Below are 6,000 nucleotides of genomic sequence, written 5' to 3' on the forward strand. Positions count from 1 at the left end.
AAATGCCTTATCAAGAAAATACTTCACTCCACGATCATACTCATTGGTGGATCTTCGGAGATCCATCCAACTTTTATCTATAGTATCCATTGAATATCCTACGTGACACGAGCATAACATCAAAATCAAAATTCAAATAACAAATTTCAGCAGAAATGCATACAAAACGAGAAAAGTATCACTTTTCCCATCAACCCAATGTTTTGCTTTGAAGAATGATCCAAGAAAAAGAATAATTCCATGGTTAGACTACATAGAGATCACATTTTTATCAAATCCACAAACAAATGCAAATGATTTTTTTTCCCACAAAGATTTAGTTCTCTGGTTTGAAGAATGATCCAAGAAAACCGGAAAAAAAAACAAAACAAAAAAATCCATAGCTAGACTACATAAAGATCACATATTATCATATCCAGAAACTAAAATCCACAAACAAATGCTGAAGATATTTTCTTTCTACAAAAACCTAGACTTTCAAGAACGATTCAACAAAATGGAAGAAAAACAACAATTCCATGGCTAGACTACATAAAGTTCCCATTTTTATCAAATCCACAAACTAAAATCCACAAACAAAAACATGCAAATGCAGAAGAACCTTTCTTTCCTTAAAAATCCAGTTCTCAACTTTGAAGGATGATCCCAAGAAAATGGAAGTAAAAACAACTCCACAACTAGACTACATAAAGATCGCATTTTATCACACCCATAAACTAAAATCCACAAACAAATGCAGAAGATTTTTTGTTTCCACAAAAACCCAGTTCACAAATTTCAACAATGATCCAAGAAAATGAAAGAAAAAGGTAAATTCTACAGCTACACTACTTAGATATCCCATTTTTTTTCACACCCAGAAATTAATTCACAACCAAATGCAGTAGATATTTTGTTTCCACAAAAAAAAAAAAAAAAAAAAAAAAAACGCAGTTCATACAGATTCAAGATGTTGTACGAAAATCAACAATTCCATAGCTAGACTACATAAAGTTAACATTCTTATCACACCAAGAAACTAAAAATGCACAAACAAACTCATAGAATTTCTGATTTTTAAAAATACTACAACAATAATACATGTTAAGAGAGACAACGATGATGCAAACCTGTTGATGCAAAAAGCTAGAACACTAATTAGCTGAAGACAACGATGAATTTTGCTTGACAAACTTCAAATCAGAATAAATTAGTCACATTGCTAGAGAAAACCCATTGTTAAAAGCTTCAACTGAGAAGAAATATTTGATGAAATGTTTCCACTGATATGTTTATTCACATACAGTCTATTTTTTGGTCATTATTTTTTATTAAAAAATGGGGGTTTTGGCGGGTCCAATAGAATAAATGGAGGGAAAAATATTGGGGGGAAATATTGGGGGAAAGTAAACTGTCCCAATAGCTAAATTTTCTTATATGACTGTTGCAATAGAATCATCTATTGCAACGGTTCCAATACCCGTTACTAAATGTACGTCTATAGCATCGGTTATCTGACTAACGCGACGGTTTAATTTTATAAATGTGTTGTTAGGTCAAAGTGTCTTTTCAACGGTTAAAACTGATGCAACATATACTCTATTGCGACGGTTGAGTAACTGTTGCTATAAAACCGTTGCTATAGGCCTATTTTCTAGTAATGACCGTAGACTAATAAATAGGGTGTTGCCCCTGTTGAAGTTCTGGCTGTGGCACGGTATCCCAATAAGGAATATGACAACTACTCGTGCCATCCTTTGTAGTTGTTTGTCATTTTCCTCAATATCCTCTTGATATTCTTGTTGGCTGCTTCTACGACTCCATTCATCTTTGGCCGGTAAGATGTTGAATTTTGGTGGGTGATCTTGAATTGCTCACAGATATCCTTCATCAAGTGGCTATTCAAATTTTCTCCATTGTCAGTTATAATGGACTCAGGTATACCAAATTGACATATGATATTGTTTCTTACAAAGTCAGTCACTACTTTCTTTGTCACTGACTTGTGTGGCGTTGCTTCCACCTATTTGGTGAAGTAATCAATGGAGACTAAAGTGAACTCATAACATTAAGCTCACTTAGCGGAACCTTGATTAAATCACTGTGGATTTGACATTGATGGCATCTTTGCACATATTTGCAGCCATCACTTTCCATTATCATCCAATAGTATCCGGCTCGGAGAATTATGGAGGCCACATGTCCCAGCATGTAGTTCTTCCAGAAGTTTGGTGGCCTCATCAGCGTCTACACATCGGAGTAGACCCAAATCAGGCGTTCGTTTTTACAGCACTACCTTGTTTAGGGAGAAACCATTGATCACTCTTCTGATGGTCTTCTTTTGTCTGGTGATACCTTTGGGATATTCCCGTTTCTCCAAGTACATTTTGATGTCATTGTACCACGACTTGCCATCTGTCTCTGCTTCCACGTGACAACAGTAGGCATGTTCTTCTTTCAAGCTTATCCTTAACGGGTCAATGTGACTGCTTTTTGGATGTTGGATCATTGATGCTATTATGGCCAACACATTAGCAAACCCGCTCTTAGAGTGTGTTAGAACTCAATCTTCTTGAATTTCTTGCACAGTCTTTGTGCCAAGTTCACATATGGAAAGATCTTGTCGTTTTTAGTGGCTCATTCACCTTGTACCTGATGAATTAGCAAATCAGAGTCTCCGGTGACCAGTAATTCATCGTCCATGTCCAGTGCCATCCTAAGGCCTAGAATGCAGGCTTCATATTCAGCCATATTGTTGGTAGAATGGAATTTGAGCTTAGAGGCCATTGGGTAATATTGCCCATTTTCTGATATCAAAACTGCTCCAATTCCAGACCCTTTGTAATTGACTGCTCCATTGAAGAATAATCTCCAGCCTATGTATGGTTCCGCTACCTCTTCTTCTATAGTTAGCACCCTTTCGTCTGGGAAGTGAGTGCGTACAGGTTCAAGATCTTTGTCCACTGGGCTTTCAGCTAGCAGGTTGGCCAAGGCTTGTCTTTTAACTACCTTTTATGCTATGTATACAATGTCGAACTTGCTCAATAGCATTTGCCATTTGGCCAACTACCTGATGGGCATGGGTTGACAGAAGATATATCTCAGTGAATCCATATTGGATATGAGGTGAGTGGTCTTTGAAAACAAGTAATGCCTCAATTGTTGGGCCACCCAAGTTAAAGCGCAGCATGTTTTCTCTACCAGTGTATATCTCGCCTCACAAGCAGTGAACTTCTTGTCCAGGTAGTGGATGGCATGCTTCTTTTTCCCTACTTCATCGTGTTGTCCTATCAGGCACCCGAAGGCATTTTCTCCAACAGATAGGTATAGCAACAGTGGACTCATGGGTCTAGGAGGTATCAAGATTGGCGGGTTGGTCAAATATCTCTTGATAGTATCAAATGCTTCTTGACATTTTTCTGTCCATTTTGTGGGAGCGTCCTTTTTTAAGAGCTTTAGAATGGGCTCCATAAGTCGGGTAGACTGTGCTATAAATTGTCCAATGTAATTTAACCTTCCCAGGAAACTCATGACTTCTTTCCTAGTTTTGGGAGGAGATAGTTCTTGGACTGCTTTGATCTTTGTTGGGTCTAGCTCTGTGCTTCTTTGGCTAACTATAAACCCTAGTAGTTTTCCTGCCGATACCCCAAACGTACATTAGCCGGGTTTAGCTTTAAGTTAAACTTTCGGAGCCTGTCAAAGAATTTCCTTAGATGAGTGATATGCTCCGAACTCTCTCTTGACTTGATGATGACATCATCCACGCATACTTCAATTTCTCTATGAATCATATCATGGAAGATGGTAGTCATGGCTCTCATGTAGGTTGCGCCGACATTCTTGAGGCCGAAGGGCATCACCCGGTAATGGTACACTTCCTATGGAGTGATGAAAGTTGTTATATCCTCATCCTCTCTATCCATTCGGATTTGGTGATAGTCGGCGAAACAATCCACAAATTAATATAGCTTGTGCTTGGCACAGTTGTCACGACCTATTTTAGGCTAGGTCATGCGGGCACCTACCCTTCCCACCTCGGTAGGCGAACCCTTAACTCAACATTCATAGTCAATAAAATAATGGCGGAAGAAGTAAAATGACAAAAATCTCACAATATAACATAATATAGATAAGTGCGGAAGTAACTGAATCCACCCCAGTATATGGTCTGGTCATACAACAACATCTAATCCAATAAGGTTTGAATAATAATACATAAATAGTCTCAAATCATTTCTTGAATGAAAAATAAGACATAAGAAGTAGAAGAGTCTTCGAGGTTAGCGGACGCCATGCTCACCCTGGAAAACTCAAGTAGAAGCTGAAGAGTCAATCAGCCACGAGTCAGAGAGGTAGATGTGACCTGATACTCTGCATTCAAAAAAGAATGTAGCAAGTGCAGGTCAGTACAATCAACAGTACTGGTAGGCATCATCAGCTGACCAAGCATAGATAACACAATTCAGAAAATAAGTAGATAGCAAGTAAATCAACAAGTAAAAGATAATAAGATCACAACCAAGTGTTCGTCATCGCCTACATAAGCCTCTAATCCTAAGTACACCAAGTCAGGAATATATATATATATATATATATATATATATATATATATATATATATATATATATATATATCCAATTCAATCATTACAATCAATCACCATTAATTTTGCAATCAAGTCAATACAATGCAATGCAATAATGGAATGGATAAGATGTAATATCATGCAAATGAATGTACACATGTACTCTGGACGGAAAAATTGACATCTCGGTGGCACAACTCAAGGTGACTCGCGAAGTCTAAGTGCCACCCGTCCCGGTTCTTTGCCCAACAGACAGACAGGACCCTGGCTAATTGCTCACAGGGGGAGTCTCACCGGCACCAACTTGGGGGACCCACGAAATCCATGCACTAACAACGATTCCGGGATAACATCGGAATCGGCCATGCAACAACGATGCCGGCAAAGATTACCGCTCATCGGCCTCTCACAATCACTCAAGTAAAAATCGCTTAATCAATGATACCGGATAATTATCGGCTATCGGCCATGTATCATGAATATGAAGGAATGTATGCAATGCACATCTCAACGATTCCGGAATTGAACCTCGGACATCGGCCATCTCACAATCGCTCAAGTAAAAGAGTTTATTAAATATCAGTTTCATATAATCAACGATTCCGAAATAGATCTTCGGACATCGGCCTTTTACAATCACTCAAGTAAGAAGTTTATCAAATATCAGTTTACTCAATCAACGATACCGGATCATCACCGGGTATTGGCCATGCATCATGAATATGTGAGAATGCATTCCATGCATACATCAAGTATCAACAACCAAGTTCAATATCACAAGTACCATAAGGGGGTACGTCAACTGTTACACCTTGGAAAATTTTCCGTTGATGCTTAGTGAATAGACTAACGAAGAGTACGAGTATACGATATTTCAATAAGAAAGGAATGATGTTTGATGACCCTAATTAAGATTTCAAAGGCATTTGCGATAAAAAAAGAAAGTTTGCTGAGAGAAGGCAAGGCATACGATGTGTATCGAAAAGAAATTACGAGTAACGAGTTAATGATAACTAAATGGTGCTTTAGAGAAGAGTTATAATGTTCCTTAGATTGTTAATGAGGTGATAAACAAGTGCTAAGAAGGTTCCCTAAGGACTGGAGATCAAATGAAGTGATAAGAAAAAGATCAGTGAAAAGATGAGTTATACGGTCGATTATACGGTCCATATAATGGACCGTAGGATTGTCACAGTGAAGTCTCTCATGGGTGAGATTATACGGTCACTTATACGGACCGTATAAAATTATACAGCCTGTATAAAGTGCCGTCAAATGGTCATATAATCGAGTGGAAAGAGGGGCGATTTCATGGTCACTTATACGGACCGTATAAGTATCCATATAATTACCCGGCAGATCAGATTTTTCACGATATTAAAAAGGGATCAAGTCATTATTTTCATTTCATTTTTCATCCACACTTCAAGAACTCT

Source organism: Lycium barbarum, chromosome 7 (assembly GCF_019175385.1).
Source record: "Lycium barbarum isolate Lr01 chromosome 7, ASM1917538v2, whole genome shotgun sequence".
NCBI classification, from domain to species: Eukaryota; Viridiplantae; Streptophyta; class Magnoliopsida; order Solanales; family Solanaceae; genus Lycium; species Lycium barbarum.